The following is an 11,886-nucleotide window of genomic DNA, read 5'->3' as shown; positions in this document are numbered from 1 at the left end:
ATGGCTGGTCTATGTCACTGCTTATTTAAATAAGTCATCCATTTTAAGGGCGGGTTACACTAGGCAACTGCTTGGGGCACCCACTGGGCAGGTCCACCTGGGCTCCACCCTGGCCAGCGATTATCACCAGCCTTGTTTATCCCAGCCTGCACAGCCATTCTGTGACAAGAATTTCTCAGCTTCATCTGCTTTGCCTAATGGGCCGCAAGGCACCTACCAGGTTCAAGAGATACCACTCAGCCCCCAGGGCACTCCTTCACAGTGCCACCCAGCCTCATAGCAAGTGATGGCCTTTTCCAGGTACACACACACCCATCATCGTGATGCCTAGGGTATTTGCTGACTAACCCTACCTATCCTGAGCAACCCGCCCTGTTCCTGCCATAGCTTAACCTAGCCTAGGTTAACACCCCTTGCTCCACCTGCTGACCTTAATATTGTGCAGGGCTTGATGAAGATCAGCCAGGTCAACATCAACCCTCCCCCCCCCCAACAGTTAGACCTCATCATTCCCATTCAGGTGCAGCATATCTCTTTGAATCAAGAGAAGAAAGACAGAACTGTGATTCTCGAAAGCTTATGCTACAATAAAATTGGTTAGTCTTAAAGGTGCTACTGGACTCTTTTTGACTTGGCAACTTAGGCAGGGATTGTCTGAACTCTGTCTGAACTCCTGCTGTTGCCCTGGAAACCCCAATCTAAGCCCAATTTAGCTTGATAGGTAGGTCTTCCCTCCAAGTGTGGAGGTCCAAATTTGTTACAACAAGAGAGCAAAGACCAGGGGGAAGGGGGGCTCCCAGCTCTGACTTTGCAGACAGTGGAGAGGGAGAAAGAAAGTTGCTGTTGGCATTTTGATAGAGAGAATGCATTGGAGCTTGAATTTTCTTCATGTGTGGTGGGATAGGGATCTACTCCTTCAAGTTCCAGGGCTGCTGCCAGTCTCTGAGCCAAGCTATTATTTATTATTGGTACCTTTCCTGCTGCCTGCTCAGGTAAGGTTTCTGGGAGTGGTGCGGTAGGGATCTCCCCCTTCAAGTTCCAGGGCTGCTGCCAGGCTCTGGGGCCAAGCTATTATTTATTATTGGTACCTTTCCTGATGCCTGCTCAGGTCAGGTTTCTGAGATTGGTGCAGTAGGGATCTTGACTTGGATGACAGCTGGAGGAGAGCCTGCTGTCCCCCATGAACAGCCAACCACGAACATGTTTGTGAACAGGGCCATGTTTGTGGTGGTTTGTGAGACCCTGTTTGTAGATGGCAATGAACAATGAACATCATGTTCATTTTTTTTTCTGTTCATGCTCATCTCTACTCATGATCCAGATACTATTCAATTGGGAGGAGACCCTGGGTACAATTTTTGTACTGGCCTTTAGAAAGTCCTCTTCACAGACATGTAAGCTAATGTATCATGGACAGCTTCTCCAGCAACAGGTACAAGCCTGATAGCTCTTGGAGTACCAAGTAAAACAACTGATTTCCCACCAGCACCATTTTTTACATGATAAATGTGCTACCAAGTCAAGATCACCAGGTGAAAGCTTTGTCATGCATTTGTGTGTTACTATGTATGGGGACTCTGCTGAGCCAGCCTGTGAAGGAAGGAAGCACATTAAATATTTTTATTATGCTCTTGTGGAATGGATGAATGTGCATGATATGGGACCTTAAGATAATTGTACAAAGTTCTGATTTTCAGAGTCAGTAAAGATTGTCTTCTTTTTAAATAGCACATTAAATTTTTCAGACACAAAAACGGGCCGCAAAATGAAACAAATTGCTTAATATATACAAAATATACCATCCCTGTTGCCCAACAGACGATGGCAACCTGAGCTTAATTATGCCTGAACTCTTCCTTATTGTGCATCTTATGAGGAGCTGCTGAATAATAGCCTTGTTTTTAAATGAGGACGTGTGCCCTTTTGTATATGCTGTAATTGCAACTGAAGATACACAAGCCAGTCCCTGTTTCATAATTTAAGACTTTATGTAAGGTGTAGAGATGAGTCGTCTTGCAGGAAAATATTCTGCCTAGACAAGCTGGAGACATCTAGATAAGCACGATCCCCGCATTAGAAGTGAAAGGCATCAGCAGAAAACAGCATGAATAGGATGTTAAATGTGATATCATCTTAGCAACTATGTCTGGCCGATAAAGAAATTATCAAAGTCTGGAGGGATGGATGAAAATGATCCATGGCAGAAGCCCAATATCAGACACACTCGCTCATTGATTTTAAAGGGCTGGAATACTCTGTTTAATTAGGGCCAGTACCAGTTAGGACTCTCAGCTGAAGTATTCTGACTGTTTTTTCCTTTTTAAAAAAGTGAAATAGATAATGTTTTGGGAATGCATGTAATAAACATAATTTCTTCTAGTTATGGTCAGCCACTCACAAGTGTGGCACATGTCCAACACACTTGGCATACTCAGGTTGCTGTTTGATTGCTAAGCTGTTCAAACACATGATAATTAATTCAGTTTTGTCTGTTTGCATGATTGGACTGTAATTTTGAAAGTAGGAATAGACTGCTTTCTAGCAGCGATCCCCTCATCAGCCACGATCACTCTCTCCAACTGATAAAAGGCAAATAATGAAAGGGGGTTGTTTGAAATATTTTAAATTGAGACTTGCCGCTCAGATTTGCTGTATGCCTTCAGTTCTGTCAGTCCATGAACCTATTTTTATTTATTTTTATTTATGTCATTTATAGTCCATCTTTCTCACTTTCCCACTCAAGGCGGATTACATAGTACAAGAGTAGTATAATCAGTATCAAGTACATTTTCATACAGTGTCAAGGGCATTTCCATAAACAATGCCATAGGGTAAATAGATACAGGTTTAAAAAAACATAGCGTTAGCAAGAATCCAATACAAAGTAGAAGAAAATACTGCAACAGAACATAATCACTTCTAGGATTGACATTAGACAACATAAAGCGCAGGTAGTACATAGGAGTACATATTTAAAGCAACACATAATATGTAAGGCAACATAGTGGTGAAGTCTATGGTCCCTAACTCATTAGCGAAGCATCTGAGACCCCATCCCTACAATACAGCCCTCCCATTTGACTAAAAAGCCTTTCTGAATAATTCAGTTTTGCATCATTTGCGGAAAGCCACTCAGCTCTTACAACCACTTCACAAATAGGTGCTGTGGACTGCACTGGTGCAAAAAGCAGTCAATGCAAATGTATCCACTGTCAGTCATGTAAAGGTTGCATCCAGCTACACAAGCAGAAAGAAGGGAGGAACGCCACACAATTCCATGCTTGACAAGCAGGTCACTTCAATAATCCTACCATGACCACAGAAGATACACACCTCCAGTAACTGAGAAAATTCAGTCAAGATATATATATTTTTTTACTTACAGCTGTAACTAGGTACGCCTTGACCTGAATGGTCCAGGATAGCCTGATCTCATCAGATCTTGCAAACTAAGCAGGGACGGCCTTGGTTAGTACTTGGATGAGAGACCACCAAGGAAGTCCAGGGTAATTAGACAGATGCAGGTAATGGTAAACCACCTCTGTTCATCCCTTGCCTTGAAAACCCTACTGGATTGCCATAAGTCAGCTGTGACTTGACAGCCCCTTACACACACATAAGGGATGCCTCAAAGTTTGCCGTGAATGTGTTTGATAGGTAAACCCTGTTTGTCAGTCATAATCACATGTGAGCCAGACTTTGATCTGTTTGCCATCTGCCTCAAATGGCTGTTGAACAGCTTTGCAGCTACACACTTGCCTGTGGGAGTAAAGTTTCATTTGTTCCTTTCAGTGCCTTTTGCATCTGCGCTGTAAGTGAGATGATTCTGCCCAGATGGTCAGATAATTAAATGATGTGAGGGAGAAACTACACCTCCCAGAAGGCTTTGCAAAGACAAGAATGTGCAAAATAATGTCACTAACACACAAACTTACACAAACACCAAATGGTAAGGTTTTTCTAAAAATATAGTGTTTATAATCATTGGCTGACTGACTGATTTGCTACACTGTTGGGCCAACAACCACAAGAGCTGCTCCGGAGGTACAGAACTAATACAAACAAACTAGCTATCTGGAGTAAACAATGTATTACAAATGTATAACCATTTTAATAAGTATAAAGTGCAAAAGTGATAAATGAAAATAGTCAATATCACAAGTCAGTACAATTGTAAACATATCCAACTGGTGGGAAAATACAATGTCAATTACATACAGTCGCTAGAATGCATGCAGGCATTCAGAAGTAATTCATTTGAAGAATTATAGAAAACAGTCTCTGTAGCATATGCCTGCAGAAGTCAGCATTTAGACAAGCCACGCCTACGGGTTTTGCCAGCATAGAATCTCCACCCCGTTTCATTCAGTCACTTCTTCATAGGCAATATTAATCTGTCAAATAACATGTCTAAGTATTTATCACTCAAAATTCCCATAAGAAAGCTCTTAGACAGCCATACTTACTCATAGCATTTCATTCACAAGTACACCACCATGTTGGTTAGCTCAGGACGGTCTGATGCCATGAACGGTATTCCTTTCACATACCATTTTTAACCAACTCATTTAAAGAGACAGGATGACAGTTCCGACTCATAGAAAGCAGCTGAACTCCAAAGTATTATTCAAGCCATAAGGCATCAGACTATTGAGTCAAAATATCCATTTTGATTCTAGTTGTAACAATTTGTGCTGGGTATCCATACCGCATTTTGGGTCTAATGCCTGTAGTACCGAAACCTTAAACTCCCCCTTCGAACGATGATATTGAGTGAAATGTTCTACCATCGGTGCATCCATTACCCTGTGTCGAATTTGAGACAGGTGTTCCTGGATACGTAATTTAAGTGGACGTGTTGTACTGCCCACATAAATTAAAGGGTACTTACACTGAACTAAATAGATAACATACGGTGTTTTGCATGTGGAAAATGAATTGGAGTACAAAGGTCTATTTGTGACCGAATTGATGATATCTATAATCTTTGCAGTCTGACCATGGCAGAATTCACCAGCCTGTGCATTCTGAGATACCAGGTTGGATACCAGGTTTCTCATTCTCATGCCATCAATAAGGTATAGAAGAACAAGAAACCTGAAAGACAGGCTGGTGCATTCTGCCATGGTCAGACAAATAGAAGGTGATGGTTTGTCAAAGGGACACTTCCATTGTGGAAATTGTAATATTTGTCCCCTCACTGCATTTCACATTTCACTCAATATCATGGTTCGAAGGGCCATAAACTGCCACAGTTGTGTTGGCTCTTTGATTTTGTGCACAAGACACAGTGAAGCTGAGAATGCTCCTGCAGTGACTACACTTCCACTGTTACAGTGTTGATTCAAGATGGGCACAAAACGAACTACGGAACAAAATTCCATACAGAACAGTTGGTTCATAGTCAAAGAACCACGTGTTCCATGGAACCGCGTTTTTCCAAACCAAATGAACTTTTCTTACCATGTGAGGCAGCTTTTTCTGCCAGCCAGAGTGCTCCTGTGTTGTTCAATCTCTTGGCTTTTTCCATAAATAGGGGAAGCCGTGTGATTCCTGGTTTCAGTTTCTCTAGAGTGGGAGAGGAAGGAGGGCTTGGTGGTTGGCTGTGGTGTTGGGATTGGGATTGGGACTTGGATCTTTGGTCTGCACTTCTGGCTGCTGGAAAAAGGGCTGAAAAGCCTCTTTTCTCTTGCTTTCTTGTTTTTCTTACTGACTGGGGACTGGGGAGGTGTTTGTGGAAAGGGTGTTTTTTTCTCTGAGCATGAAGGGGGCCATCCTGTGCCCCCCTGAGCCCCGAACCTCAAACCGGTTTGGAAATTGGGTGAGTTCATTAAGTTTGTGTTCCGTGTTCCGTGGAAATTAATGAACCACGAACTGAGCGGTTCATTTTTTTCGTTCCATGCCCATCTCTAGTATTGATACATTACCGATGGTGGCCAGGAACAAATACATGGATGAACTAGTAACAGCCTTCCTTCCTTTCCTTTAATAGTACAGCTTTATTGGCTGTAGCCGTAAGCCTAACTGCACTGATTTAATAAAAAAAAGAATCATGACCCTTATAAACCCACTCTAATAACAGAAGCCTTTTAATTTTTATTTTATGCTGAATAGCTAGCAAATAAGAAGCCACAGACATTGTAATATTCGGGTCATTATCATGCAGAAGGAAAAAAAACTTTGATCATTCTTTTATAAGAATGAAATTATCCATCTCTCTATCCATCTCTCTCTGTCTTCACTCACACCCTTCTAAATCACAAATTGGTACTTCTGAAATGAATCTCTAATAAACGCTGGCACCAGACTCATCTGGGATCTGGTTGCAGCCTGCAGGGTGGGAATGGAGGGCGCAGTACATGGCGGCTGCCATCTTCAAAGCCCAACAGCACCCAACAGCCCTCCAGCAGAGCAGTGCATGCTGCCTGATATTCAAATCCTGGCCAGCCAATCAGAACTCGCAGACTACGCTGCTGTGGATGTGGGTCAAGTAATGGACCTGGTTAGCGCGGTTTCCCATCAGGTCCACCACCAGAGGATTTACAGAGGAGCTGACTGCTCACAGTGTCACTTAGTTCACAGTGTGCAAATTCTTGCCAAATAGCTATACCTGATACACATTTAAGTAATCTAGTTATTTTTCCTCAAGAATTTTAAGATACAAAAATCAGTATCTTTTGAAATACCTTCAATCCAGACTCCTGTACCGTAAAGAATAATTTCCTTAATTTTTCCTAAAAAGGTTCTAATGATCTTCCTCCTACTGTATGAAAAACCCAAGACAAGGCATTTAAATACAGTGATATCTTTGGAGAAATAAAGTTAAATTGGGCTTTTGAAGATAAATCTTGAGAGAATAGCAATCCTAAATATCAGGAATCTAGTTACTTGTTTAGTATTGATCTTTGTTGTTCTTCATTCTTTTTCCTCCTGCCGGCTACTGGAGTTCCCGTGGGCAATGCCTACTGGAGGTGGGAGATTGCCCTCATTTTGTTTTACTGAGTAAATATTATAGGGGAGGGGGGAGGAGGAGATAGGGGCCTATATTTTCAGTAGTAACCATGTATCAGCCATAATATGCAGTTCCAGTCTTGTTTGCTTAGCAAAAAGGTGATCAAAATATCAAACATGACATTGCTGAGTGTAAGCCTTCCATAACTGGTAACAGCTTCACACACCCTCACCCATATATGACTTCAGTTTCACACTGCTGTTTTCTAAGAGGACAGCTTTTCATGTGCCATTAACACCCTGAAGATACTCATTAAATGTGTGCTGAACTAGGGATGTACAAATATCTTTCCCCCTCCCTCCATTTTCATTATGTCCTTTGCTATCATGAGCTTTTGTGTTTTGCCGTCTTTGTTTCTGGAATCTCCAATTCATTGTTTTCTTTAATGACATTTTTATGCCAGCTTGCACGATCAATCCAAACACAGTGTTAAAAATAACTGGATACGGGGGGTGGAGCAACACTGCTGAAAATGGCGGGCGCTTCAGGGATTCGGTTTCGTTTTCCTGGCCATGTCGGATGTTCCTCTCCGCAGGCTCGGGGGGAACTGTCTGAGCAGGCTGACTGGGCGGTTGACCTGCGAGGGTTAACCTCCAGGACTCCCAGGGAGGGAGCCTGGATCTGGGGCGCTGCGGGAAGAACCCTCTGGAAGCAATGCAGGGGGTAAATTGCCCGTTTGCCCCAACGGAGGCCGGCAGACTTGCGCAGCACCGCGTGTGCGGCCGGGCCATGGAGAATGGCAATAAGCAGATTTAAGGTGAAGACCTGTAAGTAAGCGAATCCCTTCTGATTTTTAAGCGTATGCGAAGGATCGGTGGGAATTGAAGCTAAAAGGCGCAGACTTCTTCCCCTGCACCGAGTTTCGGAACTAAGTTGTCGCCCCCCCTCCCCTAAGATGGCGATGAGAAAGCAGAGCCCAGCAATGAGTAAATCGGTGACGGCAACGCTACAAGGGAAGGGGGAAACGCTGGAAGAGCTGGTGAGACGAGCAGTTTTCGATGCTGTGCAGCCTTTTGTAGCGAAACTGAATGAAATGGGGCAAAAGGTTGATTCTGTGGAGAGCGAGGTGAAAGCCATTAAAGAAACAGCGACCGGAGCAGAGCAGTCTGCACACGAGAACGCAGTACTCATGAAAGCAACAAGTAAGGAAGTGAAGCTTTTGGAGAATCAAATAATAGGATTACAAGTGGACTGTGCCCAAACAGTATTGCGCCTTCAAAATGTAAAAGAAGAGCAAAGTGAAAATTTAAAAGATTTGGTGTCTGGACTTTTGGCGCCATTCGCAAAGGCAACTAAAGAAGAGATTAAAAACGATATCTTGGAAGTCCGGCGGACATCTTCAAAGTATGCAATGAAGCGGCAGCTGCCTCACGAGATTATTATTGACTTTTCATCTAAGAAGACTCGGGACACCATCTTATATAATTCGTATAATGTGGACTTGGACTATTTGGGCAATAAGGTTAAAATATTGAAGGATGTTCCATTTTTGACTCATAAAAGGAGATTCAAGTACAAGGGACTTGCGGCTTCCTTGAGGAAATGCGATATAAAATATAAATGGCTGTTTCCAGAAGGCGTCTGGTTCAGATATAAAGATCAAACCTACAAGATTACATCGGACGTGACTTCCGGTTTGGGATTCATGGAGGTCTAACGCAGCTCCACTTGCGGAGCTGACCGGACTGCCGTTTTAACCGGCTGGTGGGGTGAAAATAGCTCGCGGCCGACTGCTCTCAGGCGGGGAGCAGGCAAAGAATGCTCAAGACCCTAGGGTGAGATAGATCTCGGATGAGGGGGGGCTCTACACAACGGGTCCTGTCCCGATCCTTGAGGTCCCACCTTGCGACGGGTCGGCTATAATCTCTGCGGCAGTTTTGGGGCCAATTCGGCTGGCATAAGACCTACATACCCAAGCTTCGATTGGGGGAAGAAGCTGAGAGGAGAACTTAAAATCGAAACAGCGATTACAACCCGAGAAAAGTGAAGAGAAGGTAAAGATCATTATCTTCCGATACGGGACAGATTGATAAAAACAGAGAAGGAAAAAAGTAGATTTTTAAACTGCAACAGACTAGTGAAAAGGAGGGGAAGACTCGGCAGGAATTGTATTTGAAAAGAGACTAAGCTTAAAGAAGTTATTAAAGAAATTGGACTATTGTTTTGAATACCTGTGGCTTCAGAGCTGTGAGAAAAAGATACCATCGCAAGATCTGCTGTGGGAAGACGGGAGACAGGAAGTGCGTAATAACAATAGAGTGGCTGGAGAGAAGCGGCCCTTGCTGGAGGGCAGGAAGTAGGGAATCGCCATTTTTGAAAGGGGAAGGGTCGCGGCTTCAGCGGAAGAGGAAGTAGGCCATCTTGGATTACAAAATCATAGAGAAACCATAGAGAAAAGACGCCCGACATTTTGGACTCTTTAAAATTTAATTTTTAAAAGAAGATTGGGACATTTAAAACAGAAAAACGTTAAATTTTACGCCACGGAGTTAAGGAAGAGAGCGGATTCGTGGGAGCGAGCTAAAGCAAGCCCCACGATGTCAAAAAAAGAGTGGCAATCGGCAATAGAAAACCTGGATAAAAATTTGGATAAAAAACTTTTAGATATGATTAAAGAACTTAAAGACACGAAATTGGAGTTGATAAAAGAGGTCAAAGAGGTTACACAGACAGTAAAATCGGAGCTGTCAGAAGTGGAAAAAGGCATGGAAACAATACGAAGTGAATTACAAGGAACGCAGCAGAGAGTTAAAACAGTAGAAGACGCGATGGAGAATTTAGCAGACACGCAACAAACAGAGATGAGATTGGTGAAGGGGAGAATGTCAGTTGCAGAAACTAAACACATGGAGAAGCAGCTACGTTTTCGCGGCTTGCCAGAAGTGGAAGGGAAGTCAGCGCAAGAACAGATGACTGAGGTGTTGGCTGAATACCTGGGGAAGGAGGAGGAGGAAGTTGTGGCTATCCTAGACGTGGCATATCGGGTGAACTCGAGAATTGCAACCCAGAGGAAATTACCAAGAGATGTGATTGTGCAGTTTACAACACGAAATATGAAAGAGAGGATTGTGACAAAACAGTTTCAAGATCCATTGGAGATTGATGGCAAGACGATTATTATAATGAACGAACTGCCCAGATCAGTGTTATTGGACCGGAAAAAATATAAAGTGCTAATTCAGATTTTGAAGGACATGAAAATCAGGTACAGATGGGAGTTACCGGAAGGAGTGTCCTTTGAGTTTGGAGGGGCAAAAAAACGCATCAGATCTGAGCGAGAGATGGAGCGATTTATTAAGGACAATGAAAAAGACTTACCATCAAGACTATGAATATGGAGTGTAAAGTATTATCTTGGAATGTAAATGGACTAAACTCACCGAATAAGAGGAAAAATATTTTTCACTGGCTACTAAAACAAAAATGTGATATTGTTTGTTTGCAAGAGACCCATATTAGAAAACAGGATGTAAAATATTTAAAATCTGGAAAATTGGGCAAAGAATTTGTAGCGGCCTCCAACAAGAAAAAAAGAGGAGTGGTGTTGTACATAAAAGAGGAGCTACAGCCAAAATTTGTTATGAGAGATGTGGAAGCTAGATTTGTAGCAGTGGAATGCATTTGGAATTTAAAGAGAGTGTTGGTAGTCGGACTTTACGCACCTAACGGTGCAAAAGAAAGCTTCTTTGAGGATTTAAGGAAGCATCTAGACGATCTTGCATATGACCAGATAATTCTTGCTGGAGACTTCAATGGAGTGACAGACTTGGAACTAGACAAAAAGACTACAACGGCACAAAAGAAAAGAGGACTATTGCCAAAGCTTTTTTTTGAGTTGATTCAACAAGAGACTCTCGAAGATGTATGGAGGAGAGAATACCCTAAAAGTAGACAGTTTACTTTCTATTCTGCAAGGCATTCTACATTATCAAGAATTGATATGATCTGGGCCTCAAAAGACTTAGCGCTATGGACTAAGGAGGTAGAAATAATGCCGATGGTAGGCTCAGATCACAACCCAATTATGTGGAAATTTGGAAAAAGGAGAAAAAGGAAAGCATGGAGAATAAATGAGGACTTGTTACAGGAAAGAGAGAATATGGAAACATTGAGAAGAGAGACAAAGTTTTTTATACAATACAACGTGAATAAAGAAGTACCAACCAATAAAGTTTGGGATGCTTACAAGGCGGTTGTAAGGGGCATACTAATGGACTTAAATGGTAGAGCAAGAAAGAAGAAAGAGGAGAAAAGACAAGAGATTGAGGAGAAAATAAAAGCCAAAGAAATACAGCTAAAAAGAGACCAGGGAAAAAGAAGGTATACCAGGAAATTAAAATACTTCAAGAACAGTTAACAGCAATGAGCAATAAAGAATTGGAGTGGAATCTTAAAAGACTGAATCAAAAAGCGTTTGAGGGTGCTAATAAACCTGGAAAGTATCTGGCATGGCAATTGAAGAAGAAAAGGGAAAAGAAAATAATAAATAAAATTTGTGAAGACAACAAAACGTATTTGGAGCAGACTACCATTAGTAGGGCCTTTTATAAATTCTACGCTAAGCTGTATAATAAAAAAGAAGTAAACAAAGAATCAATAGCGTCATATTTGGAGAAAACCAAACTTCCAGAGATCTCGGAAGCTTGGAGAAATAAGTTGAACAGTGAAGTAACTGACGAGGAAATAAGTAAGGCAATACAATCTGCAAATCTAGGAAAGGCGCCAGGGCCAGATGGACTTACGGCTAAATTTTATAAGACAATGGCTAATGAACTGGCACCATTCCTAAAAGAGGTGATGAATGGGGTTTTAAGGGATCAAAGGATTCCAGACACTTGGAGTGAAGCGAACATATCATTGATCCCAAAAGAGGG

This window comes from Eublepharis macularius, chromosome 7, assembly GCF_028583425.1.
Source record: "Eublepharis macularius isolate TG4126 chromosome 7, MPM_Emac_v1.0, whole genome shotgun sequence".
NCBI classification, from domain to species: Eukaryota; Metazoa; Chordata; class Lepidosauria; order Squamata; family Eublepharidae; genus Eublepharis; species Eublepharis macularius.
The sequence above is the reverse complement of the archived record's forward strand: the minus strand, read 5'-3'. Positions refer to the sequence as shown.